The sequence below is a fragment of the Protobothrops mucrosquamatus genome, unplaced genomic scaffold (assembly GCF_001527695.2).
Source record: "Protobothrops mucrosquamatus isolate PMUCROS unplaced genomic scaffold, P.Mucros_1.0 scaffold573, whole genome shotgun sequence".
Classification (NCBI taxonomy): domain Eukaryota; kingdom Metazoa; phylum Chordata; class Lepidosauria; order Squamata; family Viperidae; genus Protobothrops; species Protobothrops mucrosquamatus.
In genome coordinates, this window is record NW_015386875.1 from 90,487 (window position 1) to 114,304 (window position 23,818).

Consider the following 23,818-nt stretch of genomic DNA (forward strand, 5'->3'; position numbering starts at 1 on the left):
GTTAGGAAGCCTTTGTCTTAGAATTCTCTGCTTGAATTGCATCACTGAAACTTTCTTGTTAAATACTTGCCTCTCGGGTAGATGCGTGATGCCTCTTTTCAGATGGTAAGTCTGGAGAACAAATTAATGACCACAAAACCCTGACAGCTTAATAGTTCTAGAAGAAATCGGAGTTTCTTGTTTAATAGGCTGTGATATATATATGTATATATGTATATACACACATACATATACATACATACATGCATACTAAAGGAACACTGAAAAGAAAGAAATACAGGGCTAAACATAGTTGACCACTCTACACTTACATCTAGAAGGAGAAGTGGCATAATATGGTTAATTTTCAGTCTTTATCGCCAGTATTTGAGGATCAGCAATTTGCAGGCCAGAAAAAGCTCCTCCAACTGAATACAGTGATCTGTAAAGGGGAGGGACAAGGGAGGAGGAGATGTCACGATGACCCACATCGTAAGTTGGGCAGCCGCATACATTTTCTAAATAAATAAATACATTAAATATGTTGGCACATAATAGGCAACATATGGTGTCTACTAGTTGCCAGTGCAGAATGTCCAAACTTTCCTAATCTACATTGTAAGCTGCCCAGAGTCACCTTGGATAGTGAGAAGGGTGGCATATAAATTTAATAAATAAAATAAAATCTCCTTTCTACTAGCAGATGCTATTTTGCATTGATGATTAGGAAATAAAAAAAAAATAACAGCTGCTTGGTATGGATTGCTTCCTTGTTCTTAATTGCATTAGGTTTAAACGTTTTGGGCCCTGATTAATTGGAAACCAGGATGTACCAATTCGCTTGCTATCTGAGGTCAGCAACAGAGACTCTTCTCACCTTTTACTAAAGGAATTTTACCAGATAATACAAACAGAAACATCTGGGGAAAGGGACTGTCCAAATAATTCTGGATGGAATCTGCATCCAAGGGAAAAAACTCTGTCCGACTTTTGCATCAATTGCATATGCAATGTACATGAAGAACAGGGCTTTAATCATGTGGGGAGAATGGTAATCTTAGCTGTTTTTGATACCAGCATATACTAAGTATTCAAAATTCTGCAAGTCATTTCCATTGGTGGTTTAGTTGAGGCTACTATAGTAGAGTTAAAAAAAAAATCCAGAAGATTCCCTTATCTTGTATTGATTGTATTTTTGCTGGTCATATACATTATCTACTTTAATCCACTATTTCTTTGCAGGCCTCTTTATTGCATTCTCTGCTCTGGATTTTTCTTGAATTATATTTTTGCTCTGCTAGTGGGAATTGCTGCCTTCTTAATTTTTATTGTAGCATTTCTTTTATTACATGTATTTCCTTAGGAGTCTATGATCCTTAAAAGGCAGATATGATCCTTAAAAAGAATAAAATATTTAAAAGTAAAAAAAAACACAGGTGGTCACTAAATACAAAATTGTTTAACTGTTTATTACAAGCAACAAAAGTCGGATGTACTTTATGCCACTTACACTAGAAAATGTCAATGTTTTTTTTTTTAAAATCTGAGCTTTCCTTTTTACTGCAGAAATTAAGCAATACAAAGAAGGGCTTGTTGTTCTTAAAGGTGTGGATCCAGATGAATTATTTGAACACCAAAGAGTCAACCATGTTTTAACTGTCTAATGCGAAAAGCATTAAGCAGTTTCCTTCTGCATGCTAGGAACTCAGAGAATTGTAGTCTCCATATGTCTTGATTACACCAGGGAAAAGAGATTAAAATGAAGTCTTAACAAGGCTTAAGAAGCAACATGGGAACTTAATTTGCTAATTTGACACTGAACATGGATTTTAAGTAGTCCTCAATTCTTGGCCAATTTACTGGACCAGAATAAACAACTTGCCCGCTTAAAATCTGCAGTGCAGTGTCAGCTCTAGGGTTTTTCTTCATATCTGTATTGCTGACCTTTCTTCCAGTACCTCAGGAAAATAGGTCAGCATACTTTGCACTAGTTTCACTGGTGAGTCTTATGTTGCCTCAGTAGTAAGCTGGAGAGTGGGCTGCTCTTACAGTTTCAGTGCAAAACAGGTGAAGGAAAGTGATTGATGGATTTTCCTGGGTGTCCTACCAAATGTCACACAGACAACAGGATAAACATCCACTGCCACTCTTAAACATAGACTAGGCTGTGAGGAGGTGGGTTTTGACAAATGGAACAGTTGGTTTAGCCACCAATCAAATTTCATTGTGTTCTGAAATAACTTAGGAGCATTCCTAAAGTTGCATCCAAAAGAAGCCCAGTCAGCAGCTGAGTGACCCCATTTTGAATGTTCCATGGAAACCGTACTAACTGTACCACATCTGGACTTTTTGCTCATGTGCTTTTTGCTCGTATGTTTAGACGCAGTTAGCACCTGCAGAAGGTTTAAAGATTGACATCCTTCGTTCCATATGGGAAAATCAGTTTCTAGGGTGGTGGGTGGCAAGATCAAAATCATTCTCTAGAGCAGGGGTGTCAAACTGCCGGCCCACGGGCCGGTTTCATCATACCGGAGCCGCGCCCACCCCTTTGCCGGCAATGGCAAAAAAGCTCTGATACGTCGCGCGACATCACATGACGTCGCGAGTTTGACATGTCTGCTTTAGAGCCTTACAACATTACTTGGAGTTAAGTCCTGATATTTACAATCATCTAGACCAAGGGTAGGCAACCTTGGCTCTTTTATGACTCGTGGACTTCAACTCCCAGAATTCCTGCTGGCTCAGGAATTCTGGGGTTGAAGTCCATGAGTCATAAAAGAGCCAAGGTTGCCTACCCTTGATCTAGACTCTGCTGAAGTGAGAAGCACTGGAAGCAAGTATACTTCTGAAAACTGACAGTGTTTTCTGAAAGGGACAGTCATTGACTCCAAATGGCTTTGATTGTAGCAACTGGAAAAAAAATGACAATGAAAAGACCAAGGAAAATGGATTCACCTATTTCATCTCTGCCAATTGATACAATAGTTTTGGCATTTAAATTATAATGCTGCAAATACATGCTTCCTTGAGAGTCAGTCTCTTTGAATGTACTGGATGATGGACTTCAGCAATATAAATTTGCTCCAGGCTGTATGAACACAGTATGGGCAGGCAAACCTGTGTATACCTAATTAGGAGTAAAGAGAACTTGAAAGAGTTTCCTTGCTGAAGAAAGTTTAAAAAGGAATTTGTAGGAGGCTGCTTCTCTGGAGGTGAAGTGTCAAGTCACTTCTGAAGCCCAAGCCAAAGCAGCCAAGGAGGGGACATACTAGGCAATTGGAAGAAAGGTGTATATTCAGAACAATCTCAAGTAGCCAATAGAAGCTAGTTTTCAGACCTTGTCTGCATCATTAAATATGGCCTCTATAACAAGATTTATATTGATAGAGAAGGAAATGCTGCTTTGACCTGAAATAAATACATCTGAATACACTCTGCAGTAGGCAGGGGAAGAGATGAAGGTGATGTCATGAAGATATGCCTTCATGACAACTTCCTGCTGTAGTTATCAAAATGGGAAGCTGCAAATAGTTATTACTTTTTTATTGTCTTCTAAACCCTTTATTAGACTTTACTTCAAATAAAGAGGCATTCATATTAGAGAATATATCAATCAGAATAGAGCTGGAAGGGACCTTGGAGGTCTTCTAGTCCAACCCCTTGCTCAAGCAGGAGAACCTATACCATTTCAGACAAGTGACTGTTCAGTCTCTTCTTAAAAACCTCCAGTCATGAAGCACCCACAACTTCTGATGGCAAGCTGTTCTACTTGTTAATTTTCTTCACTGTTAGGAAGTTTCTGCTTAATTTCAGGTTACTTCTCTCCTTGATTAGTTTCCATCCATTGTTTTTTGTCATTCCCTCTGGTGTGTTGGAAAATAAATTGACTCCCTCCTCTTTGTGGCAACCTCTCAAATACTGGAATTCTGGTATCATGTTCCCGCTAGTCCTTCTTTTCTCTAGACTAGCCAAATCCAAATCCTGCAACCATTCTTTGTATGTTTTAGTCTCCAGGCCTTTAATCATCTTAGTTGCTCTTCTTTGCATTTTTTTTCCAAAGTCTCAACATCTCTTTTGTAATGTAGTGACCAAAACTGGAAGCAGTATTCCAGGTGTGGTCTTACTAAGGCTTTATAAAGCAGTACTAATACTTCATGTGGTTTTGATTTTATGCCTCCGTTTATACAACCAAGGATTGCATTAGCTTTTTTGTCTGCTGCCGCACAATGCTGGCTCATATTTAAGTGATTGTCCACTAGGACTCCAAGGTCCCTTTCACAGTTACTGTTTTTGAGCCGGGTTTCACCTAATCTGTACTTGCACCTTTGGTTTTTTATGCCCAGGTGTAAAACCTTGCTTTTCTCCATATTAAATATCACTTTGTTGGATAGGGCCCATTGTCCAAGTCTGTCATGATCTTTTTGGATCCTGAGCTTGTCTTCTGGGGGTGTTGGCTATTCCTGGCATCTTCTATTCTCTCATCTAAGACATTTATGAAGATATTGAAAAATACTGGGCCTAAGATGGAACTTTGTGGCACCCCACTGCTTGCTTCCCTCCATGTAGATGTAGTATCATTAAGGAATACTCATTGAGTGTGGTTTATCAGTCAGTTACAAATCCATCTGGTGATATAATTCAGATTAAGTCATTAACTATTTGTCATTCTGAAAATAAAAACATGACTCTAATTTGGCCACTTTGTGGCACAACCAATAGATTAAACCTTCCCCATACTCAAGAGATCCTTCTTGTATGTCATTGTTTTTTTTAAAAAAAATATTCAAAATATATTTGCCATTAGGCAAGGAGGACTCAAGGGACTTTAGCTTTGTTGTCTGCCTGAAAATAGGTGATTCTTCTTTTAAATCCTTTTCAGAGACTTAAAAACAAAATACAAATCTATGGTTTTACTGAGAGTATTTTTGCTTTTATCTGGATTAGACCTGGCCAGGAACTAGAAAATTATGAAGTTTAGCTGTGGCCTTTGTACAAACTATGGATAAACCAAACTGCAACAAAAGATAGACCTCTCTGTTCCACAGATTCTAGAAAACCTCTTGGGAGCAGGTGTACTGCATCAAGTTAATCATTTACAGTATTTGTTTGCACCTGTGTAGCCTAACACAATCCTGACCATTTTTCCTGTGTCCTGATAACTAGAGCAGATGTTGCAGAGCCACCTGACCAACAATCATGGTTAAATTAGGAGACTCTCCTACCATTACACATTTGGGCTGCACTTGCAAAATGACAGTTTACTTTCATTTTTCATCCTCCTTCATGTCCAACACATATGATGTTGAATATTTATTTGTTTATATGAATCATATTTTGGGCTATTTTTTATTTGTCATCTTTATGGTCTTTGAGATTTGGGTAGTTTGGATATACAATATAAGTCAGCAGAAGAAGTAAAGGAACACTAAAGAAAGGGATAAGGATTCTGGAATGCTCTCCTTAATGAAATTAATCAGGTCTTTTGGTGGATCTGTCACTAAAAACTGAAGAGATCCTATTTTGCTAGGGCTAAAAAGTGCAATACTGTATATAGGTTGTTTTTTTTATTATTGTGGGTTGTTTAATCTTTCACTCCTGGTTCTACTAGCTTTTTGTTTAACTTTGTTTTAGATGGTGCAATATTTTGTTTATGCATTTAGAAAATACTTCCGTTTCTACTTCACTGATTATATTGAATTATTTTACGACTATGTTTTGCAAGATAATTTTAGAAAAATAAGCTATGCACACATTGTTACTGTTTTAGGAATACATTGGATCCAAACCTATTCCGATCAGAGCCAATGAAATTGATTAATTAATAAACTTTCAATAAGCAGTAACAATCAGTTCAAAGGCAATTAAAATATAAGAATATGAAGGACAGGCAATAATTATAAACAGTTACATGTGAGAGTTGCAAAATGCAATGTTCTAATAAAAAACAGTTAATAAATAAAATGACAAAACTAATCAAGATCCATGCAGTTTCTTATCCCAACAAAATAACCAATAGAACAAACCAAATAAAAATACATTTAAAAAATTAAAAATGTACATGTTTTCTGCCCATCTAAAGATTAAATTCATACTTTTATGCAGGACCCAATCTCCTGTTCTCTGAACTATTATTTTCCCAAACTCTTCTTAAAAAATATTAAAATAGCTAGTTGTCTGAAGAATACTAGGCAGCTGATTCCAAAGCTTTACAGGCAGATCCTAGAAAGTCCATAATTGTGGAAGAGCTGAGAAACAAAAGGCACAGCTAAAAGAGATCTATAAGGTGGTATGAGGCTCCTAGAAAGAATTTACCAGCTTTTTAACAAATGCAGAGATTCACTTAACAACTGTTGCAAGCAAGCTGTAAAATGAGGCAAAACACACTTAACAACTGTCTTGTTTAACAACAGAAATTTTGGACTCAATTGTGGTCGTAAATTGAGGATTATCTGTAGTCTAAGTTGAATCTCCAATGGGATATCACTTTTCCATAAATAAAGAAGAATTGCCTTGATCGCCAACACATTTTACAAATCACTTCCCACCAAAGCAGAAACTAATAGGAACCTGGCAGTGAGGAATTCTAACAAAGCAGTGTGGCCTAGGGGTTAAGGCACCAGGTTAGAAACAACTGAGAAACCATGAGTTCTGATCCTGCTTTAAGTATGAAAGCCCGCTGGTGATTTTGGGCCAGTCAATTTTTGTCAGCCCAACCCACCTCAAAGGGTTGTTGTTATGGGAAAAATAGGAGGAAGAAGTTGTATCAGGTATGTTTGCTGCCCTGAGTTATTTATCAAAATAATGAAAGCATAGATAGATAGACAGACAGACAGACAGACAGACAGACAGACAGACAGACAGACAGACAGATAGATAGATAGATAGATAGATAGATAGATAGATAGATAGATAGATAGATAGATAATAAAGATTTATAATTACTGTTTTTTTCAGGGCTAGGGATGATTTTTTTGAAGCTCTTACCTCAGCTGTTGATTGAAGATTAAAAGACACAACAAAGTTTTGCCTCAAACATTCTCTTGCTTCAGGCAAAGGATAAAGTGTCTCTTTTTTTATTCCATTTTCATTAACTAGCTGGACTGTCAAAAAGACAGAACTACTGAAAGGTAGGCAAGTTTCCACCTGTGAGTTTGTCCTCCAGCAACCTGAAGTAACTGATAGAGGAATAATGAATCAGCAATAATCAGTGAATCTGAATGCTCTTGTTCAGGGGTGGGCAAAGATGGCCCCTTTACGACCTGTGCACTTCAACTCCCAGAATTCCTGAACTGGCTCAGGAATTCTGGGAGATGAAGTCCACAGGTCATAAAGCAGCTATCGTTGCCCACTCCTGCTTTTGTTTATAATAGGCCGCACAAGAGAAACAAAATTATTTTCTCCTCAGCTGCAGCTCTTAAGAAAGTTTGCTTTACAGTAATGGTGAAATAATAGTAAAGTTTAAATAATTCCCATCTCTTCTAATTTCTTGATTCTTATTTTCTATGCAGTTATAACGATTCATGTCCATCTTTTATAATTAGCCTCTCACTGCTGCCAAAGATTCAGCCTTTATCTCCCACTCCTTCTGAGTAATCTCTAAATGGTTCTACCATGGCTATGTGAATTTTCATCTGTTGGAGATATTTCTACCATTTATATTGAATAATTGGACAACTCTTGGAATGGCCTGTTGGTAAAAGCATTTAGGTCATCTGTCCTTTTCCTTGCTTGGAAAAAAAAAGCATGTTTGGCCAAGGGGCACTTTGTACTGAACTCTGATGCACAGTCCATTGTAATAACAGTAAAGTTTAATGATGCATGACTTGGAGAGACTGACAAATTTCCAGCCAAAGTATTGATTCCAAGAGAATTTATGAAGCACATTTTGTATTCTGTGTCATTACAGTCCATTTTTGGCTGAAAGAATCATGTAAAATAGATTTTTAAATGAGTGGTAATAGCCAGACATAAAGGAGGTATTGACGTGTGTCATGAAGGGTGAAATAGCATGCCAGGTAAAGGCATATAACAAATTGAAAACAACAGCATTGGAACTCCCTACAAATGTAAATTTGTTTTTAGATTTTAATCAACTCTTTGTTTCAGCACATATGAATTCTGCCACCTACACAAAAGAGCCATTTTTAACAAAAAAAAATAATATTTACAGTTTGATTTCAGGCTTGACATTTAAATATGAGTCTCTCAAAAGCACGCCTCGCTCGCAGACATATTAATCAATATGTATCAAGTATTGCATTACAAAAAAGATATCTGGTTTTATTAAAGGGGAGGGGAAGGACCCATTTTGCTTAGTTGAGCAATATGTGAAAATTATTAATTTGAGTTTTCAACAAGATTGTGCGGAGGGTGGGGGATATTAAGAATTGAGTATGTCTCCAATATCAAACCATACGATGTGACAAGGCTTTTTTTTTTTTTTAGAACTGATGAGAATTGAAAGGGTACCATTGAAGGAGGGAGAGTAAAGCAGGGAACTTCACACTAAGCTGGAAAAAAAGGGAGAAGACAATAACTGATTGGGTTGCTAAGGTTTTACCGCAAAGTAACACTGCATTTTAATTGCATTCCAGCCGTCTCTTTTTGAACCAAAGAGAGAATAAAGGTCACCTAGGTCTAGCCATGTTACGGCCCCTACATAGTCCAGATATAAATATATCTCCCTCGTACTGGAGCACCATGAGAATTGGTTAAATCCTCCTTTGAGTAGCTGTTTTTTAACAATTCAGAAGTATATCAGCCTGATAAAGAAAGGAAAAGAAGGGGAAGAGGTTAGGGGAAAAAAAAGCATGGTGAGGCTGACAAATTCAATAGATTTCTTGAGGTCCTAGTGAAAAACCTTTCATGGTTTCACTGGTCACTGAATAGGGTTTCTAAGTTATCCCAGTTGCCCATCCTAGAAAGAAGTAGAAGCCCAGGAAAATATTCCTTTGCTAAATTAATTCTTGAGAATTCATTTAAAAGAGGGAACTTAATTCTAAATAATGGAACTGGGAGAGGGTTGTTTTTTTTTTTTTTAAAAAAAAACAGCTTGATCTTGGAACCTGTTTTGAATTTTAGGATCTAGTTGTTCATTATATACATGTATACATTACATCTGAATTACTCAAACCAACAAATGCATTTTTTTTTTCCTTATCAGGCACAAGAAAATTTTTTGGTTTAAGACCTGGCAATTGAGGAAGAACTTATGATTCATTTTAAAGATATGCAGCATTTGAAAGGCAGAGCCAGGTTGGTGTAATGGTTAAAGACCTTCAGCTAGAAACTGGGAGACCATGAGTTCTAGTCCCACCTTAGACACAAAGCCAACTAAGTGACCTTGGGCCAGTCACTTTCTCCCAGTTCTAAAAAGGAGGCAATGGCAAACCACTTCCCCCCCAAAAAAAAACTTTGCAAAGAAGACTGAATGGACTTGTCGGGGTAGTCACTAAGAATCAAAACTGACTCAAAGGGGCCTACATACAATACATATATACATTCCAAAACTGTTTTTGAAATGCTTTCAGTACAGTTATAGTCTTGAGGACTAGCATGTAAATTAGCCATTTTGTGTGAGTTCTTTGGGTGATACTCCCCATTACACTAGGGTTAGAATGGAAGCTTAACATGGTACTGGATGGTATTGATGAGGATAGTTGGAAAATGAAAAGATGTCTACCTGAAATGAGATTCCTATTGGAATGACCAGGAATTGTTTTTCAAGGTTCCTATTGGTTAAATGTAATGTTTTATTTCACCACAGTAAAGATTATTGGATGATTATCTCAAGCTGATACATAGCTGATACATAGCTAACTGCCCAGTGTCATTGGGAAGTGAGCAGCATATAAATTTAATACGTTATTATTATGTAAGAATAACTACTAATTAATTATCCATGGACATATTATGCAGTGTGGCAATACATCAAAAATGCTATGGTGATCACAGTATGCTTCAATCACCTGTAGCACCAGAATATCTGGGAAATGAGAGTAAAAATTGTCCATAACAGAGATCATGCCCACAGAATTGAATAGTTTGTATATAGAAGGTACTAGATAACAAAATCATATGCGATTCGAAGCCTACATGATAACAGAAACCATTTTATTTAAACAAAATTTTGTTCCATTAGTATGGTTAGAGTAAAGGTTTTTTCTCTCTTTTCTTTAATAGCTTTTTTTAAAAGATCAAAAGTGATCCCTGGACATAAATCTCTTTATCTATCATTGATCTAATTCTTGGTTGCCTTTCTACAACAGTGTTTTGCCCCTATTATTAGATAAAAGTTCAGAAATAGGAAAGAGAGAAATAAATGTCATCATTTCCATTTTGTGCAAATAATTGGAGTTAGCACTTTCCTGTTTCAGGTGGGACTTTCATATTACATTTTTCATTGTTTTATGTGATTTGAGCCTTTAAATCTTCACCCCAATTTTCACAGAAGGTACAAGTCTGACAAACAAGGCAAATATATTAGTTCATGGCTTCAGAAGTTTATATCATCAATATTCTGTTGCATTTTAAAATTATACTCCTTGGACCATTTCCCTTTAGTTCACATTTTCCTAGATGTTGCCAGTTTTAGACAGGCCACCTCTCATGTCTTTGTGGTAAATCTGGGTGTAAAAAGATAATCCAAACAGTAAATTGAGATGTATATAATTAGCACACTGGACTGCAACAAATCAAGTTTGTTCCAATAGAACTGTCCCTTTTATCAGGATGCTAATGACTGAGAATAGAGGAAAATGAGTCAATTTAATGGTATTTTAGATTTAGCAAATAAGCTATCCCCACCATTGTTAGGCCATTTGATGACAGGCATTCAAGAAGCAACTTTGATCACCGACAAGACCCCACAAAAGAACTGTATAAACTATGATAAATACCTATAATTAATATTCTCAAATTATTTCTGACCTACAGCAAAGAAATGACTTCACACAGATCAGAATTTTTTAAGTTGTTTACTTACCAACCCCTACTGCTCTCTGTGCTTTCAGGCTCTTTGCCATGCTAGACACTTTTTCTCTTTCTTTTTTTCCTAATGTGCCAGCATACAAATTGTATGTATAAAAGCGTATTTGTAGTATAAGTGGTTAGTTTTTGCGTTTGTATAATTATAGCAATTGCCGATGAAAAGTGGGTAATTGTGTAATAATAATTGGCCATTTCTGCAAGTCATCTGGGTGTTTTTTGGCCTAGTTGGTGGTTGCTAGATAAGCAATTGTGCAAGGTGGCAAATTAAGCAACAAGTGGCAATGAAATGTAGGCCCTGTGGCTTAGGGCTTCTAAGCATTTCATGGTTTGCATTATTTAAGACAAAAAGCTGTCTGTAGCAGAGGTGCCAACTCTAAGGCTATTGCTGAGTCTATGGAAAAGATCAGTTGGATAAAAATGTTTCTAAAATCTGGCAACATTTTTGAAATCAGACTGAAATCAGCCTATTACCACCAATAAAAACTTCCTGTAGGTTGTTCATTAGAAGTAATCACTGCAAATAACTTTTTCCTTCCTTCCACAAATATGTCAATGCATTATTATCAGAGTAAAAGATAAATGCATCTTTACTCAATCCAGATTCCAATAGAAGAATTCTCTCTTGTATTTTGGTGTTCACAATATTAGTGTTAGCATCTATAGCACAAACCTTGGCCTAGCACTTAAGGCTCAGTTACACATGTTGAAAATGTATCTTGGAAGGAGGCAGTTATGACTTTTTTCAGGTCTGTCCTTCAATAATGTTGAAGCAATGATCAGATTTAAATATGTGAACAACTGGTTCTCTGTGTGGATGCCGCTTCTGGAAGTCCATTCTGGGCCTGGGCAACAAAAAATTAGCTACCGGTTCTGCTGAACTGGTGTGAACAGGCTGAATCCCACCACTGTGTTGAAGTCAAGTATCTAGACTCTGCAGCAGGCAATCTGGTCAGTGGTGGGATTCAAATATGTGAACAAACAGTTCTCTGTGTGGATGCCGCTTCCGGAAGTCCATTCTGGGCCTGGGCAACAACAAATTAGCTACCGGTTCTGCCGAACTGGTGTGAACCAGCTGAATCTCAACACTGAATCTGGACCACATCTAGCATATGAATGGATAAAAGACAATCCTATGTGTAAAATGCAGAGCATGCAAATGGGGTAGATGACCTCCAAGGTCCCTTCCAACATTATTATTATTATTATTATTATTATTATTATTATTATTATTATTATTATTATTATTATTATTATTATTATTATTGTTGTTGTTGTTGTTGTTGTTGTTGTTGTTGTTGTTGTTGATGATGATGATGATGATGTTTTGTTATTGTTGTTATTATTAAGTTTAAGCTTTTTGGAATGGTCTTTCACAGTAGAACTGCTAAAATTAATGCTATTTTTAGTTTTTCTGACCATTTTCAGTCAGTCTAAGGACAAAAAAGTGCTTTTAATTTTTTTTTCCAGAATTAAATGTAATTAAAATTTAAATACCAATGTCAGCTGAGATATTGCTGAAAAGTATGAAGGTCCTCTTATCCAGAGGCATACAGCTGCCATGTAAAGGAGAGTAGCAGTTTTTGGAAGCCAAGAGTACATTCAGGAAGTAAGGGTGAAAGGTGAAAGACAGTGGGGAAATTTTGACATTTAATTTCTTGTTTTGTTTTGATGTGATACGATATGCTTATGTTAGGGTTTGTCTTGAAAATGTCTTATTCTAAAAATGATCGGAAATTCTGTTTGTTTTCAACAGCCATGATCGGAAAAGTTCCAAAGACCACATTCAATCATGGATCACAAGCTCAAAGCCCCTTTGTAGTGTGAAGGCCAACATCAAACCAAATGATAAAGATTTTTTATTTCCTTATTTATATCCTGCCTTTATTACTTTTATAAATAACTCAAGACAGAGAACATACTACACCTTCCTCCTATTTTCAACACAGCCACAACCTTATGAAGTAGGTTGGACTGAGAGAGTTAGTGCCCAAGTTCAGTGCCCAAGGTCACCCATGGCTTTCATGCCTAAAGTGAGACTAAAACTTACAACCTCTTGGTTTCTAGCCTAGTGCCTTTACTACTAGATCAAATGTTCAAACTATCAGAAGAACAATGTCCTTTTCACAGAAGTAGAAAAATTCATAAATGTTGAAGTCCAATTTCGCCACAGTCTTATTTTTAAAAAGTGGATATCTTATCTATAAGAATATTGGATTTCCCCTATTATCTCCTAAATGAAAACGTTTCTTTTGAAGAATAATTTGAGCCCCCTGGTTGTCAAAATCCTTTCTTATTCATTCTAGCCAGCTCGGTTCTATATTGTCTTCATTTGACACACTTGATCCTTCCTAGACTATCTTAGGAATAGATTCATAGGGTTGGAAAGGACCTTGGAAGCCTTCTAGTCCAGCCCTCTGCCCAAGGCAGGAGTCCTTATTCCCTCCCAGACAAATGGTTGTCCAATATTTTCTTAAAAACCTCCAGCAATGGAGCATCTATAATACTAATAATAATAATAACGATAAAGTTGGAAGGGACCTTGGAGGTCATCTAGTCCAACCCCCTGCTCAGGCAGGAAACCCTATACCATTTCGGACAAATGGCTGTCCAGTTTCTTCTTTAAAACTTCCAGTGTTGGCACAGTCACTGCTTCTGGAGGCAGGTTGTTCCACTGGTTAATTGTTCTAACTGTCAGGAAGTTTATCCTTAGTTCTAGGTTGCTTCTCTCTTTGGTTAGTTTCCACCCGTTGCTTCTTGTCCTGCCTTCAGGCGCCTTGGAAAATAGCTTGACTCTCTCTTCTTTGTGGCAGCCCCTGAGATATTGGAACATTGCTATCATGTCCCCCCTCGTCCTTCTATTCATTAAACTAGACCTACCCAATTCCAGCAACCATTCCTTATATATTTTAGCCTCCAGTCCCCTAATCATCTTTGTTGCTCTTCTCTGTACTCTTTCTAGAATCTCAACATCTTTTTTACATCGTGGTGACCAAAACTGGATGCAGTATTCCAAGTGTGGCCTTACCAAGGCATTGTAAAGTGGTATTAATACTTCACGTGATCTTGATTCTATCCCTCTATTAATGCAACTCCAGGAAGCAACCTGTTCCATTGACTTATTGTTCTCACTGTTAAGAATTTTTTTCTTAGCTTCAGTTTGGGTCTCCTGAAGAACTTCCACCCATTTCTTCTTGTCCTGCCCTCAGGTGCTTTGGAGAATAAATCAACTCCTTCTTCCCTATGATAGCCCTTCAAGCTTTAGAAGACATCATGAAATCACTTTTGTCAATTTTAAGCCTCATGAAGTATTCAGAATAACACTGGGAACATTGCCATTAACAGTCATCTTAGCTATTCTCCTAAAGCTGTAGTTTCATAGCTGATGAAGGGTTAGTTTCTAATTCCAGAGTGAAACATATAAGTAAAAGTTTGTAAGTAATACTGGATTATGTCACGTTGCTGTTAAAAGTCCTTTTATGTTCAATAGAAGAATATGTCAAAATAGAGTTTTTGCAGTGAAATATGTGGGTGAGTTCATAATTAGTGTTTTTGAAACTCTTGAAAAAAATAGTACTTGTAATTACATCACAAGCATTTCTAGAAATCAAATATAGTTAGGCGTATTCTCTGTGATTTAGAGTTTGAAAGATGTCATACGACAGGTTTCTTCTTGTTTAAAAAACACTTTTTTGAAAAACATTTCTATGTTTCTATACTAAGACGCTTCCATCGAAGTTCATATATTTGGTAAAAACAATGCTGTACCGAGCAAAACATCTACAAGGGGCAGCAGAGAAGCTTTCAAAGTCTTATACAGAGAAACAGAAGCTATTCTAGCTGTTAAAATGTTGCACGATATTTAAACAACAGAACAATAATCAGATCATAAAACAACATTACAATCTGTTAAATTCTACACCAAGTCTACGCTAACACTTTTAAAGGCTAATTTTAAAAGATATGTCTCGGCCCTCTTACTGAAAGCAGACAGATGGCAATTCTACTAAAAGAAGCATATCCCACAATTAGGCGGGAACAAAAAAAAAGATATATTTTTTTTCTGCTTCTTCCATAAGAAGGCCTTTGCAACTAAGAGGACCTTCAAAAGAGGTGTTTTTTTTTTACGAAGCATAGACTGTTTCATAACTGTGCAAGTGCTTTCTTATAAATAACATTATTATTCTAAGTACTACTTGCGTACAAAATAGCAAGTTACTTTGCACAAGACTGATTGGGAGTTTTGGGAGTTGATAGATTTTTTTTTTTTTTAAATTTTGGTCTTATTTGAGTATTGAGCTAGCTATACTACCCCTGATCTGGTATTAAGAAGGCCAACAGAAGGTATGCACTATTTATTTCTCATCTCTAACCTGCTGTCAAGCACATTAGATGTACTGACTTAAGTTTTTGAGACATTTAATGGTAGTGTAGTTACACCCATATTGATCTCTTTGAATGTAACCCCTCTGACATGGACTCCCTCCTATGTGTATGCTGTCTTAAAACATGTGGGAAAAGAATTGTTCTCTTCCGTTACATATGAATTCCATGTGTCTTAATGTATTAGAAGAAAGTTCAGTCTAGTCCAGCACATTATTTCCACAAGTGGCTAGCTAAATGTTTGTTAAAAATCTACAAGCAAAAATGATGGCAGAAAGATCCGGATTTACAACAGTGAGTGGTTGCTCAGTCCCTGCCTGTAATTCTCAAGGCAAAGGAAGAGATGATCATTTTATATTTCTTCCTTCTGTTTAATAGCTCTTAAGATACTTGCAAAAATGCAAGTATGCATACCTTGCCAACTTTCTCTTCTCTGCCCGCTTCTCCCATTAGATATGCTTATCTTTCCCTGTCAGACTCACGATTATAAATTTAAACTTTTTAAAGCCAACATTTATTTTGTTACAAATTTGTTAAGTCAGCCTACTCTAACGAGTATATTAGATTTTAACACCTATCATCTCCAACCAGATCAGTGTTGAGATTCTATGTGAATCAGTGCTTCACCCCTCCTCCCTGGAAACTATATTTTTAATAGCTTTATATGATCATTTATAAGCCAAGGGATAGTATAGGCTTTCTTACAATTTGGGTTGTTAGTGAAGTTAAAGTGAGGAATAAAAATACTTGTGTTGTCTAAGTATTATAAAAGTTGGTTTGACTGTGGACAGCTCTAAAAGACCTGGGGGTGCCAACACATCTGACCAAGTTGGTGCAGTTGTAGTTGCAAATCAGGAATCCACTGTGCAATCACCATATGGAGTCAACAATTGGTTCAAAATAGAGAAAGGAGTGCAGCTATCTTTGCTCTCTTTCATCTTCCTTTTTCAACCTCTTTGCCAAAGTGATTATGAGAAAGCTGGAACTTGATGGATCAAAAATCAGAGTAAAGATTGAAGGAAGGAACATCAACAAGCATTGATAGGCTGACAACACAACTCTCCTCTCAGAAGCCAAGGAAGGCCAGAAATATCTGATCAAAAGGATTAAAGAAGAAAGTGAAAAATTTGGTCTCTTCCTGAACATAAAAAAGCCAAGCTCATGACCACTGCAAGGAATGGAAATGTCAAAATAACAATTGATGCTGAAGAGATCAAATGCACACAAAAATCCACTTCCCTAGGATTGCATATTGATCAAAGCAGTGAACATAGTCCAGAAACAAAGTGTTGAAATGCACTGGGCCCACAGCATGAATCAAGTATGGAAAAACAAGGGCATCAGGCTGGCAACTAAATGCAGATTATCATGTTTCCCATAGCTACCTATGGTTGGGAAAGGTGGACCATGATAAAGCTAGACAGGAGGAAAATTAATTCATTAGAGCTATGGGATTGGAGAAGGCTCCTGCACATCCCTTGGACAGCCAAGGTGTCCAGCAAGCAATAGCATATAAAACTGAAACGCAGAATCATAAAATTCCACCATATTTATTTTGGTCATGTCATGTAATCAAACTCATTGGAAAAGGCAGTTGTGCTCAGAATGGTTAGCCATAAAAAGAAACAAGCTCTCCATAAAACATGGTGGCTAGATCCCATCAAAGCCCAACACCAACTAGAGCCGTGGTGGCACGCAGAGCCCTCTCTGTGGGCACGCGCACTGTTGCCCCAGTCCTAGGCCTTCAGCTGGGTTTTATAAAACCTTTTGCTTTAGGTCTCCGCCGCCGTGTGCAAAAAAAAAAAAAAAGTCAAATCAATCAATCAATCAATTTCAACTTCTTGTGGGGAAAAAAAATATCTCGCGAAGTTGGAATTGATTGATTGAACTTTTTAGTCCCACCCAGTCTGCTGTTACCACTGCAGCCACGCCCACCCAATGGGCCACACCCACCCAATGGGCCACACCCACCCGGCACCCGACGATACATAAGTGGGTTTTGGGTTGCAGTTTGGGCACTCGGTCTCTAAAAGGTTCGCCATCACTGAGCTAGAGCATAAAACAACTGAAAGAAACCATTTTGACCAGAAAATGTGGAGAGAACTGATTCATAGAATCACCAAGAAGCAGACATAATTTAATGAAGGGCATCATTATCATCAGAACCTGCTAATAAATGTTTTCTATTTTAATTCCCCCTCACTACTTTCCACCATTATTCAGTAGACCAATTTTGAAAACAATGCTGTATCACCCACTAGCAATTATATTCATACCTCCTATAGCAATACTTTGCAGATTTGGATTAAGAACATCAGGAACCATCTATTTGTGGACAACTAATGGTGCCTCGAGGCATTTATTGTTTTAACATAGCTGTGGATGGAGCAGTAAGAAATGATACTGAATACATATAATGATACTCAGTGCAACTTGGAGCAGAGTTCAGTGTTGTAATACATTAATTTTCCCTATTATTGCAAACATACATGTTTTTAAAAATCATTTTAATTATAATTTAATTATAACCAGAGTTGTTTTCAGTTACATCTGACTTCTGAAAAATATAGTGGCTTATCCAAACTTATCAACAGCTTTGTTTACCACCACAACTAGTATCTCTACTTTAATCCCAAATCTACCATTTGCTTAAAAAAGTTATATTAAATTTTGAAAATTGAAAATTCAACAGTTGAATTGAAAAAAAAATTCTTTTCTGTCAATCTCTATGGTCCAAATGCAGCCTAAATACCATTGCCATTAAGTGAATTTGAATTTCATTTCCTTGGCAGACTCCCATATTCCATATAAATCTTGATTACCCAGACATAGTATCTTAAAAATCAAGATAATTGTTTTTGTCTTCACTTTTGTGACATCTTTCCTGACATGGAAACATCTTGATGCCAGACACAGACTTCTGAAAAGCTTGCCCATTTTAAAAAAAATGCTTGAAAAGTCTTAATAAAGTTATGCTCTCATAAGAATAACTAATGAAATGACCAGAAATAAATATAAAAATAAATATAATCTGAGACAAGTGGGATACATATAATAGAGTATCCACTATACTACTTTTCCATTAACAAAAAAAATATTTTTTTCATCACATGGAACATGGGAATAATAATGTTTGTAAGCCATATAAACCAAGTCCTGTTTTTTAGAGAGTTAATGATATTAAGATGTAGGCAAATTGTACACTGCAACTAATTATTATCACGGGGGAAGACAAATAGCAATTGTTCGTCAAAATCTATTTGCACGTTCTTCCAGTTCTTAGCTCTATGCAAAGCATGCTGCAGTTAAGCCTTGATTGAAGAAAAAGAAAAAGTGATTCCTTTTTCAAATCCTTGTATCATTTCCTTTAAATTAAGATTTCTTTCTTCTTTTGTCATTGTGCTATTTCTTTTCCAAGTAGACCTTCCTCTTAAGTACATAACACTGTGCCTGATAGTTTTAGCAGAAATTTAATAGTAGTGATGATTAGTAGTGGTAAAATTAAAAGTAGTAGTGATTAGATCTTGGATAGATCAGGCTGATGGCATACTGTTGCCTATAGCTGGATAATGTAGCTGGATAATTTGAAAGTAAATTCAGTGGACCATGACTGGGTGTTGCATGGAGATTTCCTAGAATATAAAGAAGTCTCCCTGATAGTTATATGTTTTAGTGCAGTGCTGAAATAATCTCATAAACAAAAGCAGAACCTTTATTATCCTATTTAGTTAAAAATATAGTGTTATTTCAAGATAAAGATCCGTACCAAATGGCACAGAATGTTTTCTTCTGAACCATATGATGATATCATATTGAATATAAAAAGAGAGGTAAAAATATTCCTTGTCTTTTGGTATGAACTGAAGCAGTTAATTCAACCTAAAGAATCACAAAACTATTCATCCCATACTACTGTGGGTTTTATTTAACATTTTATTTATTTTTCTTGATTAGTTTTATGCCACTGAATCCAAAAAGATTCAAAAGAGCTTACACAGGGGGAAAACCAGGATTAACATATAAAAGAAGTTATTGCTCATAACTAAAACAAACCACCACCCAAGAAACAGTCAGAACATCCAAACCCCTCCCATTACTATTCTATTTCAAAGGCACAGCATCTACAGAGATAAGTCATATCAGGAAAGATTATGGATATGATCTCACAGTGAAAGACCCACCTTTTGTATATGGATGTTACATCAGTACATATACAATGGCTGATGACATGTCCACATTTTATATGTTTTGACTTCCCACCTCAGACATTGCTGTTCTAAGAACCACCTTGATACAAGCTGTATTCTTGTATTTCTTTGGATTGTCCCTTAACTGCACACTCCCCCCCTTCATTAGATGTTGACTGGTTCACTGCAGTTTCTCACTGATGGATTGGTAAAAACATTTCTGATTTGACTGAAACTGGAAATTCTGTCTATAGATTAAGTTTATATTGTATCTGCTGATCTTGGCTATGGCTGTTATTTGCTACTTAATTATTTCCAGAGCTTCCTTAATCTTCCTTGTTTTTAGGGGATATTTTTTAATTAGGTGTTCTTTGGTCTTCTTGTTCTTCAGCTTCTTTTTTTTCATCCATTCTAGTTTGCTTACACCTGATTTTAATATGCTGATCTTATTGTCCAGCCTGATCTTCCATTTTGATGGTGCACTGTTTGGCTTTTTTTCTTCTTTGTTGATTCTGCATTCCAGGTGTTCAGTTAAACTGTAGCTGTTCTGTTTCATTTGCAAAGGCATTGAGACGAGGTAAGGAAGTAAAACAGTCTTCTCTTTATTTTCTCCAACAGAACCAAAACAAAATGGCATGGATTGTTCTTATACCCCCTTGCAGGGACAGTCACAGCCAATTAATGCAAGGCATTTCTCCCGCCTTGCGCATGCACACAAGGCAGGAGACAGCCTGTCTGGTCCTGGGCATTCACGTGTCTGCCCGGGCCTTTCTGCAGCCTCCTGCACCTGCTGAATGACTCAGCAGGACCAGGACATAACAGTAGCCATGCTTCACATGAGTTAATTTGTTTCTTGCAGTGAACTGGTGATATATTTGATATTACAATATTGGCATCTTTAAATACTTGTGCTAGCTATTTCTTTGGAAAAAGCTTCAATGCAGGCATCCTTATTCTGTTGTGGTTTTTGTTTTTTTTTGCTGTACTAGATGCTCAGTTATTCTTTGTTTCAGTTTTTATTCTTTTATAATTAGAGGGCTATATTCTTTCTGAGGTGAAGGCAGAGGAGGCATTGGTAAACCAGACAATGAAAACAATTCAAGAACTATGCTGGCTTCCTCTACTGCTGATTCCCCCTAGTTTGCCTGTATAGTCTGAGCTACTTCACATCTTAAAAACAAATTCACACAGAAAGCCAGATTGGAGAAGACAGCAACAGAAAGCAAATGCCCCCTTTGAAAGGAGAAATAAAGGACCACCTAGTTTAGCTGCTGCAGGAAAATTGAACAGACTGACTATAAACAATGGTATGATAAAGTAGCAACAACTGTGCATTGGAAGATCTGCACAGAATACCATTTGCTTGCAAGCAAGAAATGATGAGACCACAAAATAGACAAATAGGAAATGAAGATGCTAAAGTGCTCTGCACTGAAGCTAAAGATAAACAAATACTGCATAACAACCCAGACTTAACAATTGTCAGTAAGAAAGATAAAAAAAGTCTGAATCATGGACATTGCAGTACCTGAAGACAGCAAAGTAGAAGACAAAGAACTGGAGAGAGCCAGTTTGGTCCAGTATTAAGGGGGAGACTCTGTGTTCTAGTCCTACCTAGGCATGAAAACCAGCTGGGTGACTTTGGGCCAATCACCCTCTCCCAACCCATCTCACAGGGTTGTTGTTGTTGTAGGGAAAATAGGAGCAAGGAATATTAGATATATTTGCTGCCTTGGATTGTTTACAAAAATACTAAAGGTGGGATATAAATAAATAAAATCACAAAATCCAAATAGATGTAGAACGACTATTGAAAAAGAAAGCAAAGATAATATCAATAGGAATAGGCACACTGAATGCAAAAACAACTAATGCATCTCCTGAACACCACTGGGATTGAGAAAATCACTACCAGCCGATTGCAAAAGGTAGCTTTATTTATGTTTTTCAGTGATACCGTTAACACCATCAAACAACATCTGCTTATCTTAGGTCCTTAGGAAGAAGTTGATAGGTGAATAAAAATGCCAAGCCTGTCTGATTGTATGATGAACCCCAGTAAATAAAAAGAAATAGAATTTTTTTTTATGAAAAAAGAAATCCATTGTTATATCAATCATGACTGGAATTCTCGGAGTGATACCTAAAAGACTTCCTTGATAACTGGAAATATTGAATTTATCAGAGTCAAATGCCCTAATTTTACAACAAACCCTCCCCCCACCTGCCTGGAGTTGCCTATATTCTTAGATGCTACATTCTCAGGTCCTTGGTTAGGATTTGAATTATGAAATTTCCACCAGTCTTCAATGGTGAATCTAACTACAGATTACCCACACATAAATAGTAGTAGTAGTAGTAGTAGTAGTTCTAGAGAGTGGCAATTTAGAGGGGTTTAAAACTAAATTCAGTGTACATGGTGTACTGTTTTATTAACTAGAGCTGTGCAGAGATCTAAATTTGAAGGGCAACATTTGATTCAGAGCTTGTACAAGTGCATTTATAACATATTTCCGGAGTACCTTAGAGAAACTGTGTTTTTCCTCTGTTCAGATAGCTGCCTTCTACAGCTGATAACGTGATCTGCAGAAAAAAAAAAAATAGGTTTAACAACTTCCCCAAAACTACTTCAGTGAATTTACGAGTGCTTCAAATCACATTTTTCATTTTGAATCTGGATAACTGAATAATCCTAGGACTGACTGATTTCAGTTCTATTTGTCTACTTATAACACCAAGACACAATTATAGAAAAGGTGCATTTTCCAAAGAATTTCCTCTAAGGAACGAAGATAGGGTTGTTGTTGTTTTTCCCCCAAAAGGAATATTTGGTCAATACTCACAGAAAGTTAAGGCTATGGAGAATAATTACTCAAGCCATGACTGCTTTGCTTTGTTAAGTGCCATATGTTTTATCCCCATCCTGCTGGAATGTAAAATTTCAATGCTGCTGTAATTGCATCTTTGATTAAATCACTTTTTTTAAAAAAGGCCTATTGTTTAAAAAATGGGCTAATCTCACTTACCTTTAAACAACGCTTAACTGTCAAGCACTCATTTCATTTTAACATTACAATCGTCACCCAGATTTAAACACAAATTGTCCTTTTGAAACAAATTAAATTGGCATCTGGACCCAATTTCATAACACAGGGAAAATAAAAAATGGATGTTTTTGATTATTTGAATGAGAAAATGCAGACAATAAAATAAAATAACATAGAATGCTCATTTAAGAGCTTTAAAGATCTGGTGTCATCCTGTGCCTACTTAGCAAACCATGCTTTCTTTCATATACAAGCAGATACAAATCATCTAGACTGCAACTACATGAGAGCTCCCAAACTCCACTCAGTAAGAAGAAACAGGGCTTCTGGGGTCAATATGTGGGATTGGAAATTGTTCAATATATATATGGTTGGAAATTGCCCACATGCTCTGAGAAGAATGCAGTTTTGCAAACTGTTGTTTCATCATAGAGGAAACAAGTGCTACATTCCCAATCTATCCTTAAAATAAATGAAAGAAGTTAGTACAGGGGTCTTCAAACTTGGTCCTTTTATGACTTGTGGACTTCAACTCCCAGAATTCCTCAGCCAATGTGCCTGGCTGAGGAATTCTGGGAGTTGAAGTCCACAAGTCATAAAAGGGCCAAGTTTGAAGACCCCTGGTCTAGTATATTCAAAATAGAATGCTACTATTACTTAGATCATCTATCTCCATGAACTGGCAGCAACAGCGGGTGGGAGGAGGGGATAATTTCACACTCAACCTAGATCCCACGCATGTGCAAATGAAGCTTTGTGCACTCACCTGCCACTTGTGTGGTCAGGTTCCCAGCGGGCCATAGGCAGGTAGTGGTCCACGGCCCAGGAGTTGGGGGGGGGGGCTGACTTAGCTGCTAAAGATGAGATTGGAATTTTATTCTTCAACTAGACTCACTTGAATCATTTTCCTGTTTAACTATAATGGTAACACACACACACAGCAAGGCCTACAGAGCCACAAAACCAATCAAACACACTTCATGGTGTGAAGTAGTTTGTTGTTTTAGACAAATCCAGAAACTAGGCCCATTGTATAAACCATGTTTAAGTTAACAACAAGCAAGCATGTTGTATGAAAATAAGAAGCATAAACCATCATGAATATTTCAGATTTGAGAATACCACATAGTTAGAGGGATAAAAACAATCAGAGTGTAAATAAAATTGAACAATGCTATATATGGCTTGGGTAATGTTGAAAGATGAGTACCATATTCATTTTTTGTGGGTTTTGAC